Below are 20,954 nucleotides of genomic sequence, written 5' to 3'. Positions count from 1 at the left end.
CTTCTATCTCTTCATCAGCCATTTCTTCATTCGCCTCCTGCCATCTCAGTTCTTGGGACAATTGCTCTTTCAGAGCTCCCTCATCACCCTTTCTTAGATCTTCCTCATCTGTTTTAACAGCTGTTACTGTCATTCATTATATAGGCATGCTATTAAATATGCTGTTTTTTTGGAACATCATCTATGCGCTTCTGCACTGCTATATACCATTTCAAATTGTCAAAATTGTGTTATCCTCTCTCATTACACAGAAAACTCACAAAGAGGTTGTGCAATTTATCACTAGTGCTGGACTCGGGATTGGAACGCAGATTTGTCTAACTCCAGATCCTTAACTCTCCTACTCTCCCACTACACCTAGACAGGGATGCTGTGGAATTTGCAACAGTCCCATCACAACTACTAGGAGGGAGGGCCTGGTCAGGTCAGAACTGCAAAGAGAAAGCTTAATCTCTAGCAGAACAGATGGTAAGTTTTGCTGGTTCTTCCTGGGAGGAGGGCCCCATTGCCCATCTGGCTTGGCAGCCTTCAGGGGCCCCGCCACACACATGACATTGCAGTAGGGATTTCCCTGATCTATCTGGAAGAAGAATCCTGTTGGACTACTCCGCAGGTCTTTCTGAGGCCTGTGAAAATGTCCGAGGACATGATTCTTAATGAGCAAAGTGATATAGAAGGGTCTGCTGTCGGGAGGGACAGGGCCTGATCTGTCTTTGTCCTGGCTGCCTCCCACGCAAATAACTCTCTAGTCCTGTCACAATCCTTTGATTGATGTTTCAGCAAGGTCCCAATCTCTCTGATCTGCTGAAGCAGCCAAGAATCTACTTTCAAAGATCTACTTCTTCCTCCCCAGTCACAAGCCCCCCCCCTTTCATGCTGTCTCCTGGGTCTTATTTGTCATTAGGTTACTGTCCTAATGTCCTACTGTCCTAGACTCTGGGATAAAACCCTTCCCTTCTCACCTCTTCTCCCCTCCCCACCCCTGTCTTCTCTCCCTGCCCTTATTTCCTAACATGGATGGAAACACTTCCTCCATGTGAATGGCTCCTAATCTCTCTTGAGCATTCCATAGCAGAGGAGGAACCTCTCTGCAGGTTTTTTTTTTTTTTTAATTTTTTTTCACGTTTATTTACTTTTGAGACAGAGAGAGACAAAGCATGAACGGGGTAGGGTCAGAGAGACAGAGGGAGAGAGAGAGGGAGACACAGAATCTGAAACGGGCTCCAGGCTCTGAGCTGTCAGCACAGAGCCCGACGCGGGGCTCGAACTCACGGACCGCGAGAAGTCGGCCGCTTAACCGACTGAGCCACCCAGGCGCCCCCCTCTGCAGCTTTTTAAGGCACTACAAAATAGGTGTTCTTGTTTGCTGCCCAGCAGCCAGCACACACTCAGAATGCAGCTCAGTGTTCAAGAAATGTTTGTTGAGCAAATAAATGAACCTCTTCCTGTCTCTCCTCATTACCTCTCCTGACGAGCACGCCCTTTCCCAAAGCTTCAATACCTCCTCTGTGTGAATCTAGTGAACAAATAAATGAATGAGTCTAAAGCAAAACTCATTTTTCCCCCGCCTTTATCCAATACTCTTCCTGACACTGCCTCTAAACGGGTTTTAGAATCAGACTGTATTAGTTAGAATCTTTGTTCAATCTATTAATAGGATGAAGCCTCAGGCAAATTACTTAGCCTTCCTGAGACATCTCCTTCAAAAGAAGATCACAGAGAATAATAATTACTCTGCTTATTTATTATGAAGATTAAATAGTATTTGCTACGTACCTCAGTGCTAGTTATACACACACTTATCAGCCCTCGTTCCTACCTCTCCTATTTCCTTTAAAAGTACATTGACTATCTCATTTAAACCTCACAAATACCTCATGACATAGGTACTTTTATATCTCTATAGATGAGGGAAACAGGAAACAGAGGGACAGTGTGACTCACTTGCCTAAGGTAACACCAAAATCACATCCTAGGCAATATTACTCTTGAGTCCATACAATAAACCACCTTACTCTTATGCTGCAAGCTCATTCAGAGGGAGGATTTAGACCTTTTAAAAATGGGAAAATCACAAGGCTCCAAATAAACTGGGCCTACAGAAGGTGATCACTAAATACTGAAGGAATAAACAAATTTGTTCAGCTTGTGACATCTGACCATTCAGTTTGATGGTAAGTATTTCAGGGGACACTTTGTAAGTACCCCCACAATGCTAAGTGCCATATGCCCAATAAATACTCTTTTTAAAAAATTTTTTTAAATGTTTATTTATTTTTGAGAGACAGAGCACAAGCGGGGAAGGGGCAGAGAGAGAGAGGGAGACAAAGAATCTGAAAGAGGCTCCAGGCTCCGAACTGTCAGCACAGAGCCTGACGCAGGGCTCAAACTCATGAACCAAAACCATGAGATCAAGACCTGAGCTGAAGTCAGACACTCAACCAACTGAGCCACCTGGGTGCCCCTGCCCAATAAATATTCTTGACTTAACAATTATGATATAATAAGGAAAACATTTGGCAATCTCTACCCAAAGACATGGGAGTAGTGGTGTTGCATGACAGAGGAATTTTAAGAAAAGAGCAAATGAGAAAGAAGGAACTTGGAGCAAATGTGCTTCTCTGCAAATTGTATAACTCAACATCCCTGAAACCACGTTGTAATTTTGTCATCAGAACAGGGAATACATGGTTAGGGGATGTGTTCCGCTAATTGGGGTTGAAGCAGTTGCACTTGATGAAAAGGAAATCATCAGAAATGTTTTGATGTTTTTTACAAGAAGCTAAAAACTGCATTATAATTCAAGTTGTGGATGGAATTTTAATGCATTTTAAGCAGGGTGGAAAGGGTGAATAATTGGTTTGTCAGCTGGTGGGGTAGGGTTTAGTCATCCCAGTAACCATAAGCCTAATTGAAGGAATGCAAAAAGGCATATTGGAAAATGGAAGATACAAAACCAAATGGAAGAAACCAGATTAACTGCTTACATAAGAAATTAATATGACAAATTGCCTAGACAGAGTTTTAGATTAAATGAAAATAAAAATAGTAATTTAGAAGAGATGTATCTGATTCCAGAATCAAGAAGAAAACTGTTCAAATACAGCATGTTGTTGAAAAGGTTAAAAAAAATGACACTTGTTGTTTTCTGAAAATGGTAAGAACACACACAATTTAATAGCTTAATTAGAGTTCTATTATTTAATTATAGTTACACTGTTTCAGGCATAGATACAGTTTAACCTGCAAAGTTTGGCTACAACTGGAGACTGAAAATTTGAGGGAGTCGGGGAGATTTCTTTTTTTTTTTTTTTCAACGTTTATTTATTTTTGGGACAGAGAGAGACAGAGCATGAACGGGGGAGGGGCAGAGAGAGAGGGAGACACAGAATCGGAAACAGGCTCCAGGCTCTGAGCCATCAGCCCAGAGCCTGACGCGGGGCTCGAACTCACGGACCGCGAGATCGTGACCTGTATGAAGTCGGACGCTTAACCGACTGCGCCACCCACGCGCCCCGAGATTTCTAAGTAAAATACTAAGATTCGATTTCTGTGCCAAAGAATAATAATAAATGTGAAAGACATGTTTTATGGACCCTGAAAAGCTCACAGCTTCACTTAGATGTTTCTAGATACACACCTGCAGTGTTACCTTTCTCCAACATGATATGATAAACTTTTTTAGTTACATGATGACCGACAAGAAAGGTAAGGTTAATTTGAGAGATGCTTGTAGAATCATGTGATCATTAAAGTTCTAGTAAGAATATATGAAAAGAAAAAATGACACAAAATATTCTGACATTTAAAAGCTGGTAATGGGAAAATGCCTTCTCACATTCTAAAGTATATTTGTGAGTGAAACAGGAGAAGCAGTATTAGGAAATGTTGTGGATGCTTCTACCAACATGGTTATTATTTTCTTAAACTGAAGATTTTATTGAATGGGGTCAAGGAGAAGCAACTTATTAGACACATCTTTGCAAATAATAATAATAACAATAACTTGGGGAAGTTACCTTATCTTGCTGTGTCTTAGATCCTTCACTTATATAATTAGTGTTGTGTTTTTTTTCCCTAACCACTGTGATACATACTGCTATACTTTTTTCTGATGTTACATTTGCTGTTTATGGAGTAAGATGACCAACTTAGAAAAAAGATACAGGTAAATTAAATCAGAGTTCTGCAAAAATCTGATATGCTTAGGCATTTGAAAATTTAACACTTGGATCTGCCCTCCAACTAGTATATTGGGTTTGACCTGTATGCTAGGCACGCTCTTTTTTAGGATGCTGCTGGAACAACAGAAATTCTGATGAATGGTGTCAGATATAATATGTCAAAGGCTTGAGTGAACTCAAATGATTGTGAGATTAACTCTCAGAAACCATGACCTTGGTGTCTATAATGGAATTTTAAGGAAGTCAGATGTTCAGGAAGGTCCAAAATGATTATCTCGGAAAGTGCTTAAGAAATGGGAAGAGTGGTGAGAAGAGTATGAAATTTCAAATTAACCCCACATATATTTTTTAATGTTTATTTATTTTTGAGAGAGAGCAGGGGAGGTACAAAGAGAGAGGGAGAAAGAGAATCCCAAACAGGCTCCATGCCACCATCATGGAGCCCAATGCGGGGCTTGAACCCATGAACCATGAGATCATGACCTGAGCCAAGATCAAGAGTCAGATGCTTAACCAAGAGAGCCTCCCAAGTGTCCTGTAACCCCACATATTTTTTTAAAATTTTTTATGATGACTTTAGTGTGTATTAAAACCTGTTTTAAGTGGACTTTCATGAGTTTGTATAGTGTTGACCTGGAGGATTTAAAAACCACTTCCATTTAGCCACCATCTTTGATATCTCACTGCTTGCTGGTTCCATGGAGCTAGGAAAGGAACCTAACAGAGGGAGTTACATTGTGAAAGAGTCTGGAGCAGGGATTGTTAAGACTTATTTCTCTACCTAGCTCTACTAATGGCTAACAGTGAGGCCAAAACAGGTCTCTTTAGTTCTCTTTTCATTTTGAATGAATTACATGATCCTGACTTTTATTTTTCTTTAACATTATAAGGGTTTCTGGAAAAGGCTGGCAATCTGAGGGGTTAATACTTAATAAATTCCGTTGTATTTCATTTAGATTTGAGAAATTCAAATTGACATAGAAAACCAAGTATGTACTATAATGGGTATGAGATCTTAGGACCAAAACAAAAAATATAGCATCCCAGATTTATGGACAGGAAAGAGATAGTGAACATCTCACCCTCTGTGTTCCAGATTTGGGCATCCTGGAAAATTCTGCTGAAAGCTAGATTAGATCATGCCTCATAATTTTTTTTTTTCCCAAGCTCCATAGATATCTTCTGTATTTAAGGTTTTACTTATGTTTATTTTTATAGATTGCTTCCCACTCAGATTTTTTTCCCTTTAAATAAATCATTATTGGGGTGCCTGGGTGGCTCAGTTGGTCAAGCCTCCAACTTCAGCTCAGGTCTTGAGCTCCCAGTTGGTGAGTTCAAATCCTGCACTGGGCTCACTGCTGTTAGCGCAGAGCCCACTTCCTATTCTCTGTCTCCCTCTCTCTCTCTGCTCCTCCCCTGCTCATGCTCTCTCACTCTCTCAAAAAGAAATACATCATTATTCACCTTCTTATAGTTGCTCTTATTTTTGAATTTTGTATACTTTTCTCCCACTAAGAAAGAAGACTATCAAAAATAAGTTTATTCTCTTTCTTTCTTTCTTTCTTTCTTTCTTTCTTTCTTTCTTTCTTTCTTTCTTCTTCCCCACCCCTCTCTGTGTCTCTTTCCTCCCTCTCTCCCTTCCTAATGAAATTATCAAAGGTTCAGATGCACTTCCAGTTCTTAATAGAATAAAAGGGAATGTTAATTAAAACAGATTTTAATAACCCAAAGTAAGAGAAAGCACTTTTTGAATCTCATCTATCTTTCCACTGGCTCTTTCACCTCCTCCCATGCTTGCCCACTGCTTAGCATGTACGATCACAGGTCCAATCATAGAGATGGCTCCTCGCTCTAATTTCCATTCTTTAGTGGAGTCCAGCCCTGAAGCCAGGAGGGATAGATTGGTATGAGAATTCTTTCTTCAAAGAACAGAAGACACAGTTGGCCTCTGGTAACTCCCTGGCCCATGCTAACAATTTCCAGTGAAAAACTTTCCTAGAAACTGACTGCTAATGGTATCATTCTTAAGATCTACTCACTCACTCATTCAGAGGTAGCATTCCCCTCCTGGGATCAAGTGATTATTTAAAAATGGACTACAAGGCAATGACATGCAGAGCTCATCCAGCCACCTCTGCTAGAATGTATGGAGGTGTGTAACAGTGGAAGCATACCCAGTATTTTGAATTTTTTATAGCACCAAGTATTTTGATCATATGCCCTATGACTGGACTGTGGGCCCAGCTATAGGCTTAAGGCAACGAAGTCCTTTTGATGGGAATCTGTAAAACTTAATGAGAACGCGGAGCTCTGAGCATCAAAGCTGGTGGCTGCCTCAGAAAGCCTTCAAGGGTCTGGGCAGAGAAAGATTCTTCTTACATTTGCCCTCTTTCTTAAGAGTCTGATTCTGGATGCTTTGCCCATCTTTCCTTAAGGGGGGAAAATAAATAAATTTTGAAAAAAAATTAGCAAGCAGGGAGGAATCTCTTTCAACCTACAAGGTTTTCTTATATTTCAGAAGTATTTTGTTTGTTGTTTTGTTTTGTTTTGTTTTGTTTCTGATCAGGGAGTGGTGGTGGTGGGAAATTCTATTCTTTCTTATCTTTTGAGGATAATTAAATCACTCGGAGTGATATGTTAGAACCCCTTTGGCTAGAAAACTTCTGAGGATAAGATTTTAAGATAGCTTTATATTCAAAATATTTATCTTTCATTCAGATAAAAACGACCATAGTAAGGGGTTTTGCTCTTACATAAGTCTAATTGTAGGAAGGGACCTTAAAATACGCAAAGCTTAATGAAAAACCTGGTGCTCACAGAGGTTGAGTAAAATGTACTAGGTTTCCCTTCACACACGCTGGTCAACTTTCAGAGACGTACAGCCTGAGTGATGAAAAGCTGCATCCCGGGAACCCAGTTTTCTTCCTTCCTTCCTGCTTCCCCTCACTTTTGTCCCCCGCTCCTTTGAACTTTAATCTGAAGAATAATTACTGGCTTGATGTGCTTTGTTTTGGTAGAAATACATACATCTTTCTTTTGTTCATATTTTTTTAATTGTTTTCTTCTTCAAAGCTCAAATCATCTTGATTCTACCTCTGCAGAACGTCTGGACAGTTTCCTAATCCCAATTCTTCCCTTGCTCCTAGATCAACCCTTAACATCACTCTCTTAATGTGCTGTACGTTTTTTACCTGGAGGAATAGGGTCTTTTGATCCTTCGGTCCTACTGGATTCTGGCCCAACAGAGAGAGACCTTTCGAGAAGCCTCCCTGGTAGCCGGTAACAAACAGCAGCCTTTGTTAAAGTCGTTGCATTATCTGCATCTGTATCACTCTAAACTGTTTTTTTAAAAATGCAAGCTCACGGCTAAACCAGAAGCTGTGGTCACAGGGATCTGCAGTTTAATAAACTCTCAGGTGATTCTGACAGAACTTTCAACCACTGTAGCAGTCATACCTCTCATAATTTTCTCCATGTTCAACATCATCTCTTCCAATTTTTATCCAGCATCATTGTTCGCCTCTCTTCCATGCATCCTTGCCCTAGCCACACTGACCCCTGACTTCCCTCAAACACAGTATGCAGGGCCCCTGGGTGGCTCAGTTGGTTGAGGCTCCGACTTCAGTTCAGGTCATGATCTCATGATTCATGAGTTTGAGCCCCACAACGGGCTCACTGCTGTCAGTGTAGACCGTGCTTCAGATCCTCTATCTCCCCCCTCTCTGCCCCTCCCTCTCCTCCACTGACACTCTCCCTCCCTCTCTGTCTCAAAAATAAATTTTAAAAAATTTAATAAAAACAAAACAAAACAAAACATGGTATGTGTTCTTTTTAAAATTTTTTTTTTTTCTTCAACGTTTATTTATTTTTGGGATAGAGAGAGACAGAGCATGAACGGGGGAGGGGCAGAGAGAGAGGGAGACACAGAATCAGAAACAGGCTCCAGTCTCTGAGCCATCAGCCCAGAGCCTGACGCGGGGCTCGAACTCACGGACCGCGAGATCATGACCTGGCTGAAGTCGGACGCTTAACCGACTGCGCCACCCAGGCGCCCCTGGTATGTGTTCTTTTTATAACTGTGGCCTTTCTCCAACCTGTCCTCTGTATCAACTTGCATCTTGCATCCTGTTCACTTGGAGATACATTGCTTTCCTTTCAAGGCCAAATTCAAATACTATCTCCATGAGAAACCTTTTTTCTTGCCATTTCTCATCCACTCTTCAAACACTGTTAACTTAGAATGTAGCACAAACCTTTGTTACAGAACTTAGCTCACTTGAGTGTAACTACAGTGAATCCACTCAAGGGTTATGGAGCAACAATCATGCTCCAGGGTCTAGCACCAAAGACATAAAAAAATCACAGTTCCTGCTGCCAGAAACTCATCCCCCAGCTTTTTTTTTTTTTTCAGTCAAAATCTTCATCTGAACCACAGAACACAATAACTGTTTTCTGAATTATCTCAAGGATGATGCATAAATAGCACTATTATACACAATAAATGTTTTAGGGTATCAGGGCTTAATGTTCTTGAGAAACACTAGGTGATCAAACACTGGTCAATTGTAGTAGCAATAGGTGCTATGACAGAGATAAACCCAGGGGGAAAAGGAGAGAAGGAGAATAATACTTATGATATAATATATATATATATATATATATATATATATATATATATATATATATAAACATATATAACATTGTATTATAATGTTATAATATATTATAATAATACTTATAATAATAATTACTTATGTGTTTGCTTCTCTGGTCCCATGTTTTACTCTTTTTCTATCCTCACTTAGTATCTAGCACAGGCTCATTTTATGATGGTCTTTTAATACCTATTTTTAATGAAAAGCAATGGAATTCATCTTTATGGCTATGTGCTTTCAGAATCTAGCCAAGGCAATGCAAATCATATTTATAAACCCAGCATCTACTCAGTGTTTGGGACACAGTTGGCACTCAGTGAGAACTTGATGAGTAAATGAACAAATTTGGAAGAGTTATTACTCAAGGATCATAAGTACTACTTAAAGAAAAACTCATATGAATGTAAAAATCTGTCCTATTGGGGCACCTGGGTGGCTCAGCTGGTTGAGCATCTGAAGCTTGATTTCGGCTCAGGTCATGATCTCACGGTTTGTTGGTTGGAGCCTCAGGTCGGGCTTTGCACTGACAGCAGAGCCTGCTTTGAAATCTCTGTCTCCCTTTCTCTCTGTTCCTTCCTCCCTCCCTCTCAAAAATAAACATTAAATTTTTTTTTAAAATCTGTCCTATTACCTAAACTACATTTCTGGGTATCTCACTTCAAATTTAATTGCTTCCTGTGTTATGTGTGTTTCAAAGACAAAAAAATAACAAGTTTGTTAAACATGCAAGTAAAGATACACGAAGTGAAAAAAGGCTGCATTTCCGTGGGTGGAAGTTGGGGGTAGGGGTAAGTGGTGATATTTTCACTGTTCTTTTATATCTAATAAAGGCAAAGAAATTTACTTTGAATACATTTTCAAGAACAAATGGCTTCCAATTGTAAATTGGGTTTAGGAGAAAATAGTAGGGAAATATGCAAAATGCCATAAAATTTTGGTGTCCTAAAGAAATTTTCAGGGGGTCTGTGATACCTCCTTCTTCTATTAAAAAGTCTGCAGCCACCTTGCAGACAGAGCTGTATTTTTATAAGTATCACATAAGTGGGCCCTGACCAATCTTCTTGAGATTAATGGTTTCCCCATTTCTGTCAGTTAAAGGCATCTCTTCATTTAATGATCAGTTTTGAAAGGTGCCATACTGCTTAGCTGCCTCTAGGGGGCTCTTATTAAAATTCATGTTGCAGAAGTAGCGTTTCTCCAAATGGTTCTTTAATGCCTCGAATCCCCAACTGTCTAATTTATACCCAAGGAAGAGTTTACTTCCTTTAGGGCATACCCATTATATTACAAAGTTGTTAAAATGTAAATAAATATATAGAAATCTGTTTAAGTTAGCAAATTGTGGTAAGGTAAACTAATCCTATATAAACCATGGCTTAAAAAAGTATAAAAAGTATATATGGAATTCAGCATAAGAATATTGCCATGCAAAAAATGATAATTAACCCAAGTAAACCTTCACACAGTAATTTTCAGCATTTTGGCAAGGGAAAAAAAATTCTGCTGTGAAAGCAGTACTCTAAAAATGAAATAAAGGTTAAGAGACCTAGTTTAAAATTGTTATTAAAACACGCAGGAAATTTACTTTAATGGTCATGGGCGTAGTGCCAACTATTGCAGAAGTAAAAGCTTATTGCTTAGATGGTAAGTATAACTCATCCCCAAGACTATATTCACCCCTAAATTTGGATTGTTGGGGGACTGGCCCTGTCTGTGTCCTGGTGGCTTATCTGCCTTCAGTGTAATTGGATGAGAAGATCCTGATGTACATCTCAGAAAAGAGGGCTGAGCCCATACAGCAGCTCCGTGGCAGGAACTGAGCCAGGGGGACAGGGCACTTTCAGATGCTGAGGCTCTGGCTGTGAGCCTCAGAGTCACTCCTCAGCTACTAGGTTGTACACTGTTTTATATTTTAATATCTCTAAAATCTACATCTGAGGTGTAGTCGAGATGCATCCTAGCCTAGGTGAATTGGCAGCGCTTAGTGATTTTAACATAATTGTGCATCTTACAGAAAACAATGTCAATAAAATATGGCAGCTGAGGTGCTCTGACCTTTAATTTGCATAGGAAACCACCTGGGGATCTTATTAAACTGTAGATTCTGATTTAGTAGATCTGGGGAGGAGCATGAGGTTTTTCATCTAACAAGCTCCCAGGTGATGTTGATGCTGCTGGTTCACAGGCCACACCTTATGTAGTAAATCCCTAAGTGGGCTAACAGTGGTTGGTGAGCTTTATTTCCCTTTAAACTACCTAAAAACTATAGCTTTTAGTTGCATGCTACTGTTTAGAAAGGGTTCTACATAAATTCTATGTAATTTTATATAAATGTACTGATTAATACATAATCAGTCAAATAATTATTAAATAATAACTACAGGTAACGTTAGTGAAGGATTGATTTCAATCTTGGGTGACCGTATCTTTTAGCCTGGGGACACTGGGGAAAAAAAATGTTAATTTACTCTCTCAAACATTTAAATCTCCCACATGAGGCTCTGCTTTGTGTACAGGTGGGGGATACAGCGATAGTTTTTGAAAAGTAATTTTAACTGAAACCTGATGATGATAATATCCTTAAAATGAAAAAAAAAGTATTTGAACTATAAACATTAAGTGACTATCCCCACTTAGTAAGATATCCATGTTTTTCTAAAAAATCTGAGTTTCTCAATTATCTTTACTAATTTCTGATGCATTGGAAGATGGATATTTTATAACTTACGAGAAATAAAGAGGAAAGCACACTGAGCTGAGAATCAATAAACAGGTTTTTCTCCTGAATTATTTTATGCATTAGTGATGTGGCCTCGATAATGTTAAAAAATAACTTGTGATCTCCAAGTTAATTCAATTTCTTTACAAAGCTGTTAGGATAGTTAAATGAAATACCCTTTAAAATGAGATAATGTGTGTCAAATCTCATAAACTCATCTGCAATCAGGAAAATCCTAGTACCTTGTAGGATCTGGAGCAACATGAAAATAGGGGCTCCTTGTTCAAAAGTTATTAAGAATCTCAAGATGGCAACAGTAAGATATTAAACCAAGACTATATGTCGGACCCTGGGTGACTATATAGGTCATGGGTCTGTCCATGAAGCATATATAGGTTGTATATCCTATCTGCAATATAACTGTAGCTAATACTATTTATTGAAATATTACAGTATACCAGAAGCTATGCTAAGTGCTGCAATTGCATAGTTTCACTTAATTCTTTAGGGAGAAGAAAACTGAAGCACTGAAACATTAAATAACTTTTCTCAGATTATACAGCAACTGAGTTCAGGGAAAGTCAGGATTTGAACTCAGGTCTGTCTGATTCCAAAGCCATTCATCTTTTTTTTTTTTTTTTTTTTACATTTACTTATTTATTTTGAGAGAGAGAGAGAGAGAGAGAGCGCGCGCTGAAGCAGGGGAGTGGCAGAGAGAGAGGAAGAGAGAAAAATCCCAAAGGCCCCATGCTGCCAGCACAGAGCCCAATGTGGGGCTCAAACTCACAAACTGAGATCACGACCTGAACCAAAATCAAGCGTTGGACGCTTAACCAACTGGGCCACGCAAGCACCCCCCAAAGCCATTCATCTTAACTAATTTAATATAATACTAATCTATAACAGCTTACTGTCATCCTCATTTCATTTTATTTACAAACTTAAGCTCAGAACAATATACATATTTGAAAGACAATTCACTTATTCAGACTTTGAGTAGATGACCTGCATCAACCTAATTATCTTATATTCTGGTACTTTGTACAGAGCTGCTATATAGCACAGTCATATACGTGAAACAAAACCAATGTCTCTGTGCACAGAATAGTTACTCAACGAAGACAAAAATCTAATTTTCCTATTATTTAAAACCACATGCGTCTGAATGGTATCAGAATTATTTTCATTTTAAAGTAATTAATTTATTCCAAATGTATAACAATTCTCTTGAAAAAGACTAATTACTGTGTACAGGAATATTTTTCTTCCAAACAGCACTTGATCCAAAGAAGTAAAGTATTAGATTATATCATTTCATAATATAAATTAATATGAAATCCAAAATATTCACTTTGTTTTGGATGGATTTCAGATTTTCAAAATATGTTTCAAACTTGGTAAAGTACAAACTTGCATTTATATGGAGATTTTACTTTTCTTTTTGTTTCTAATGTGTTTTTCTAATCTTCTATGTCATTTTATCTTTTGTATTATTTTCCAATTCTGAGAGTAGAACAAATTAATTGTGCTTCAATCCCTTATGATAGCAAGCCCATTATAGAGCTGAGCAAAGAGAGGTGTAAGGGATAAAGTAGATTACTTTGTCACCTGCTCTCTGAAGCATTACTGATTTCCCCTGGCAGAATTAATCACAGCTTCTGCTGTATTTCTAGAACACTTTTTCATACCTTACTTAAAGAATTAGTAATCACCTATTTCTTTGTTGGGCTTGCCTTTCAGATTCCTAAGTGCACTGTCTTATTATTCTATGTGTCCCCAGGGTCTAGTACTGAGCCTGGCACATAGTGGGTATTGATTATTGTTGATTCATTGAATGGACACATGCAAGTGTTAATGTATAAGCATATGGAACAATTTAAACAAGATACTCTAGTGGGTGCTGAAATTAGGAGGAAATGTTCAGTCTTAGACATTATTCATTACTGCTTTCTGCTTGGCTGGAAAATGCCATTGTCTATAAATTGTATCAAGTTCTCCAAATTAAAATGTCATTGAACCCCCGACCAAACCATGCTATGCTAGCTTGATATCTGAAAGCACTACAATCCATTATGCCAACTGCTGATACAGTTCCAGGCTATGGGAGCATCTGCCAAAAATGATGGGAAATAAAAGTCTGTGGGTCCCCTGGAAGGGAGGCTGCTATGTCCAAAAAGCTGAATTGCAGACAAGGACTCACCAGAAGCTTTGTAAGCTAAAGAGCGGGGTTCCACTTCCTTGGGGACTGAGCAGATGGGACTCCCTGAACCCAGTCTCGAAGAGTGTCGATGGCAAAACGCCTAGCTTCTGCCCCATTTGCTTATCTCTCTTGTCCCCAAGGCTACAACGTACAGAGGGAAACTGACTCTTCGCAATGGAGGAGGCCAATACTTCAGAGAAGTCTACAAAGTACTTACAAATGTGTTTTCTGTGTATATCTGTTCATATGGTTGGCGACAAAGTACGGAAATTTATGACAAGCATTATTATTTACACCCTCAGAGAAGAAAGGTATGCAGGCTGCTAGAGGAAAGAAGAGGCTCATGAAGGTATCAATCATCTCAGTACCAGTTAAAACAGTGGGAGATATAATCCCACTGGAGGTTCATGTAAAACTGGGCACCCAAGAAATTTTTCCTGCTCCTTCCCCTCCCCCTTTGACACACTCTTCTTCAACAACACAGCAATCTGGACTGCATTGTTGGGTTTTTTCTTTCCCCTCAAGGTGCCTACAAAGTTCATTTTGTCTAATTTTACTTTAATAAAAATACTGAGAACAAGAAAAGAGAAGTGGGACTACATGATGAGTAGAGGAAGCAACATAGAACAGCAGTTACAGTCAAGGATTCCACGGTCAGATTGTTCAGATCTTGGCTCTGCTGCTTAGTTATTGTTTTCTCCTGGGTTAGTTACCTAAGTTCTCCTGTCTCCATGTCCTCTGCCAGGTAGGGATAATACTTATGTGCAACTATCGTCATGCTCAGAGTGTTACCTTTGAACATTCAAAGCACTGAAAAAAAATGATAGTGCACCCCATTATGGAATTTAATAATACAAGTAGTACTGAATATAAAATACCCTAAATCCACATATATACACAGAAATTTTATTTTTCTTCCATGATTCTCTTGCTGCTTTGCTTGAAATACTAAATATCAAATTATTTCACACAGTTTCATTTATTTTTTTAAAGTAAATTACTTTTGCTTGGTTGCTGATGCTCCCAGCACAAGCCAATTGGGTAACTCACCAAATGTTGTAGATACAATATGACAAGTAAAGAATGATTAACACCTTATTATTACTACTCTGGAATATATCAACTACCTTATCCTTTCAGTCATAGCTCTGACTTTTAATGTCCCTATGTAGAGTGCCTAGTCCAACCCTAGACACAATTAGGTACCACAGAGTTTGTATCACTGGAATTTATTTGGATGGTCTCATTCAGGCAATGCAATCTAACCAGCGAAAGTACTCAACTTACAGATGGAGTATCAGGGTCACATCAACCCTACCAGAGGCATGTGTTCTGCTGAGATCTCAAGATCTCAATATCCCTCATTGGCATAATGGGGATATTATTATTATTATTATTATCATCACTATTACTATTACCTCACATGGGTGCTTGGAAAGACATCATTAAAAGGAACAAGGGATTTTCTGACTTAAAAAAAGTTGTGGTCTGCTGTCCTGCAAATGAAATGAGGCCATGGTAATTGACCTGTTTGCATTTTAGTGCTGACACTTTGTTACAGCAGAAGAGTTAAAAACACTTCAGTATTTCCAAGATCTGGAAGAAATTAGGCAGGGCATGTAATAAATCAGGTTTATGGCACGTAAGATTTTGTCAAATTCTTTGACATTCCCAAAATTCTATCTCATTTTCTTGTAAATTGCCATCTTCTGCTGTTTAAATCTGATGGAGAAAACTTGTTTTCTTTCTAGACAAGAACGTCTGACCAGAACCCTGCAGGCCAATCTGCCTCCTTTCCTGTTGGACTAAACCAAGCTCTCTTGTGAGTCACTAAGCCAAGACCCTGCGTCTAGAAAGTCAGCCCCCAGAAAATTGGTGAGTCCTCGTGTTAGGAATAGGAATCCCTCTCTATTTTTTTTTTTGCAGTCAATTATTTTGAGATCATTAGCAAAACCTAATTTTAAGTAATTCGTTCAAATGAGGACATTTTACCAAATATAATTAAGGTGGTATTATCCCCAGTTATATAATAATACAGTGAGTAAAATATATTCAGATCTGAACGGAAAATGTCTAGGAAGAAGTGATAAGGGAATGCAAAACGCAGTTCCCTTCCTGAGAGAGTGAATGAGGCATGGGGAGAGGACAGTGTAAACCGTAAAATGTTACCTACCAAGGCACAGACTGGGACAGCACAGCAAGAGAGCAAAGGCAGAACTATGTATAGGTATCAGGGACCTGGGAGGAAATGAAAACCTGGGGAGAAATGTGTTGAATCATGACTTTGGAGCTCATATGAATAGGTCCTCCCAACTAAAGACGTCCTTCCTCTTCCCAAGTTGCATGATTTACAGACACGAGTGAAGACCTCTTTACTCTCCACATTCCTGCTAGGTCAAATTTCTACAAGAGGTCACAAAGCCTTCTCTTTCAAACTTAAGATAACTTAAAAGCAAATTCTGCCGTGGATCTTTGTTCTTACATGTAACTGACAGGCACTTCATTCTTCCCTGAGCAAAGAGGGAACTAAGAACAGAAGGACACCTGAGGACACACATTTGATGAGCTACTTCTACCACAAGGGTTTAAATTCAGAAACTTTCACAACTGTCTAAACCTCTCTGTTGTCCAAAAGAAGAAAGGTAGGAATTAAGAGGTATTTACACAAAGGATACATAGTACCTCTTTCCCAGTGCTGACGCTGGCACCCATGGGAATTTCAGGGCTGCACTGTGAATGGCAGAGAGGACCATGCTGATTATGTGGAGGAATCAACTATTTTTTTAATGGGGTGGGGGGGATGCTTACATAAGAGGATATTTTCTGAATCTCATCCACCGCATAACAGCTTCCAAATTTTTTAGCGCTAAAACTTCTCAGTGTAATTAAAGGCTGAGCTGATCTAATTAGTTTGATGAAACTTTCAGTAGGGATTTAATTCCCCCTAGCATTTCTCTAATTTTTTTTTTTTTTTCTAGAATCCTTCTTTAGGCTTATCCCAAATCACTTAGTGGTGACATTCTGAATTGTCTCACATAGGTAGCATCTCCACTCAAACAAACTGATTGGAAAACTTCCAGCAGGTACATATGGCTAAAAACAAACTTCAAATAAAAGATTGTAAGTTGTTTTATTGAAGACAATCCTATCTTTCCTCCCTCTTCACTTTCATTTCCCTACCAACAAACTCTGTTAAATAATCTTCACCGCAGGAGGGAAATAGGTGTTTCAAAGCATTTTTGGAGGCACAAAGAGACTAAGAAATGCATAATAGCAGGGGTAGATTCCCAGGCAAGATTAATGAGGGAGTGGCATGATCCTTCCTTGTAAGTCATTTACTACAGAAGCCTTCATGGTCAAAATATTGGGATAGAAACAAGGATTAGTGAGATTTTCATCTATCTTTGAAGATTAAAAAAAATTCTCTAATGAGCACCTTAGGAATCAACTGGGATACGTTTATACAGAAAAATAGTTTCCAAGTAGTTTAATGTGAATGGACAGGACTGTAGGTGTCTTCAGATAGACTGCAAGAATCTCACTCTGATACTGTGATTTGCCTTTCTGTAGGCTCCTCCAATTTCCTCTCCTATTGTAGCAATCACTCAAATATGGCTTGCTAGAAAAATTAAATTTAACTTAAAGTGATCACCAACTCTTTTTTTTTTTAATTTTTTTAACGTTTATTTATTTTTGAGACAGAGAGAGACAGAGCATGAACGGGGGAGGGTCAGAGAGAGAGAGGGAGACACAGAATCTGAAGCAGGCTCCAGGCTCTGAGCTGTCAGCACAGAGCCCAATGTGGGGCTCGAACTCACAGACCGCGAGATCATGACCTGGGCCGAAGCTGGATGCTTAACTGACTGAGCCACCCAGGTGCCCCAAGTGAGCACCAATTCTTAAGCAACATATAATTCAGCTTTACTCAGTGTTATAAAAAATGCAAAAAATATAAACAAATGTTTCTGCCAAAGCACAGTTAGCATTGCTCTTGTAAAAGTCAGATTACAAAGCATATTTTTAAAGACCTATCACCCTCTAGAAATCTCATAGATGTGGGCTATATAATGGTAATTTATTACTTGCAATTTTGTACTTTATTCTCAAATTTATATCCCTGAAAGTCATTTTCACTGAGCTCAAACATTTCTTTAAAGACATTTTTATTTACTTATGATGAAAATTTAAATATTTTTTAAAAATACTTTTATTGTCTTATTATAAATGCCTGGCCATTCAAGGTTTCTCTCTCTCTCTCTCTCTCTCTCTCTCTCTCTCTCTCTCTCTTAACAAACTAAGGTTAGGTTTTGCCAAATTATGTTAAGCTAATTTTACTTCAGTTTGAAATTTGATTGTCACTAAAGTATACCAACACTTTTCTTACTGAGGCTTGGTTGTCTTACATGCAAGCTTAGTCTCATTTCAAATGCCATACAGGGAAAGCCCTAACTGCTTCGAATGAACATTAGATTATGGGTTGTTTCATCATGTTGAGTAATGTCTTTTTTTTTTTTTTTCCACTTTAAAGAGTGAAGGTATGAATTAGTGAGTATGGTAGGCCATCTTTTTGTCTTGAGATCACTGTTTGCAATAAAACAGAGTCAGCCATTCAGATATTCTCTTTTATCTGACAGTACTTTGTGTTCTACTCCTGTTACCCCTTCATTGCTCTTGGGTAGGTCAGGTGACTACTCTAGGTCTGTTTCTCCATTTCCACAATAAGAAGACTGGACTTGGAGAATGATTTCCAGGATCTTTCTTATTCTAACCCTCCAAAATTTCTTCTATGACTTCAGACATGGTGTTACTAGTATATGCCCCAGGATTAGTCATCTTCAAAGGGTTGCACAACAGATTGAAAAACGAATTTTATGTGCCACATGCCCCAGGGCAGAATGCTTATGGAAACTTAAGGAAGGTTTACATGGGCTTACTGTTATCACATGTGGTGAGAATGAACATGGGCAGTTTCTCTCTTAAGAAGTAACTCTACAAAGCTCATTTACCTGAAATGAGGTGATTTAACTCCAAATCTATGACAGTTGGTCACAATTTCATCTCAGAAGTAGGAAGAGCAGGGCATTCTAAATAGTAATTCAGACATGGATGGAAACTATGACCCATCCAAAAGCCCTCCAAGTAAAGTATGTTGTCATTTACAGGCTGATTATGCCTATACCCTTCTACCCTCTAGTATCTCTAGTATGGCAGGAGGAAATGAAGGAAAGAGATAACATATCAAAAACAAAACAAAAACAAAAACAAACTGGCAGCACTTGCTCTATACACATCCCCCAGGTTATGGAAGTGAGAGACATGGGAGGTACCCAACCAATAAGGAGGAATGATATCAATCCAAAACCTGTAGAGATAATGACATGAATGAACCTGCATTGCATGGACTCAGGAGGGGCTAATTAAATGTCATATGGAAGACTACTTGGCTTATTTTTGCTATAGTGATTTTTGTGATTGAAAAACCAATTAAAAATAGATGAGTTCTAAAGTGTATCTACTACTCATTAACATTTAAACATTACAGACATTAATCTGAAGTACAGTTTAATCTGAAACTATAATTTCAGATCACAGCAATCCATTGCAGCTTCCTACACTCAAAAAGTTGTCCTGCCACGCTGAACTGTCAGAAGACAACAAGACTCAGCTAAATCTGAGTGTTCACTACAGAAAACCTCATGTTTTTTACTGAATACCCCAAAGAGCTCTTTAGCTACATTCAAGCTTAGATCCCCTTAGATCTCCTTTCCTTTTTTCTAGCCCACAGCAGGACTGACTTTCCATAGATAAAGCAGAGCCTATGGACTGACTCTAGGTTGGCCTGTTCATAGTAACAGTGAGGAAATGGGGTGGGTGGGGGTGTGCTTCTGTGCACCCCTTTCACAGTCCTTTTAACCATTAAGGCATTTTAGGCATCTTATTATGAAATGTAGTTATTATTTTTTTTACCATGTTTCTCCCCAGTCTGGAACATATTCTCCCTTCCCTGTCTATACCAAACAGTCATCCATCAAGACTCTCATATTCTTACTCTTTTGTGTATCTTCCTTGTCTACTAGATCTCTTAATTATTTCATTCTCTTGGACTCCAAAGGGCATAACTCTGCCGCACAATTTGGTCCCTCATCACAGTCTATTATATATTTACAAAAGCTGTTTCTGTTTGTAAGAGACTCAAAGGTTTGCACAGTCTCCTATGGCAGGGACCCCAACAGACATTTCTTTTGGGACACCGTATTAGGTGGTTAAGAACACAACAGAGTCTGAAATCAGATTTCTTTGATTAAGCTCTAGGCTTTAATACTTGTTAGCTGTGAGACTTGCTCAAGAAACTTACCTGCTCCAAAACCTGATACCTTCTCTGAAAAATGCAGATAATAAAATTACTACTTGTACTGTGGAAATCCCTGTAAAACTCTTAGGAGAGCAGCAAGCGCAAAATAAGAGTTCAGAATATGCCAGTACTATTATTATAATAATGAAAATAATAATTATTTTATTATGCACACAGAACTTAGCAAAGTCCTGGGTCATGCTACATATTTATTAAGGGTAAAAGTTATTCTCTGGGAGGAAATCAATCCCTCTCACCACAAAATACGGTTAAATTCAACTTTTCAGAAAACTGCACCTCCTTATATTTGTTAAGACTAGCATTTTCAAATCCCTCTTAGGATTCTTCTATATACATCCACATACTGGGCAAACCAGTATATATTCATAAATGGAAGAGAGGCAAGGACAACTTAAGCAGTGGCCGTTTTTCACTGATGTTTATCTGAATCGAGTTTATATGATTAGAATATTTTCCTTAGAATAAACCAAAGTATATAACTGCTTAGAAATAGCACCCATGGGAAATCATTCATAAATTCAAAGTTATTCAACTTTACATTTGGAGCTCTATACCATTAAACTGCAGCCATAGAATGCAACAGAAGTCTCTGATTCTAGCAGCCAAAAGAAACTGGGTTGTACCTGATTGAAAACAGGCAGCTTGTATGGAAAAAATATTAATATAAGTTGAAATTCAAGGACTTCCCGATCTTTCTCTCCCTGTACCCCACCAAGTTCCAATTCTATCAAGAGTTATAATAGATAAGGGCAGCTGAGAATGAGGGATGAAATTACTGATGTCTTTTAGTCTGATAGTTTGGCTCAGATAAATATCAAGTATG

The 20,954-nt window shown here is 38.6% G+C and overlaps 1 protein-coding gene across 27 annotated transcripts in view; it reads right to left on the bottom strand.

Moving 5' to 3' along the window:
• NRXN1 (neurexin 1) overlaps window positions 1-20,954 on the bottom strand; it is a 1,154,099-nt gene that overhangs the window by 697,689 nt on the left and 435,456 nt on the right. The gene's annotated exons all lie outside the window — the stretch shown is intronic.

This window comes from Herpailurus yagouaroundi, unplaced genomic scaffold (genome assembly GCF_014898765.1).
Source record: "Herpailurus yagouaroundi ecotype Mexico unplaced genomic scaffold, PumYag 210, whole genome shotgun sequence".
Taxonomy (NCBI): Eukaryota; Metazoa; Chordata; class Mammalia; order Carnivora; family Felidae; genus Herpailurus; species Herpailurus yagouaroundi.
Note: the sequence above shows the minus strand (reverse complement) of the source record. Positions and strands in the feature narration are given on the sequence as shown.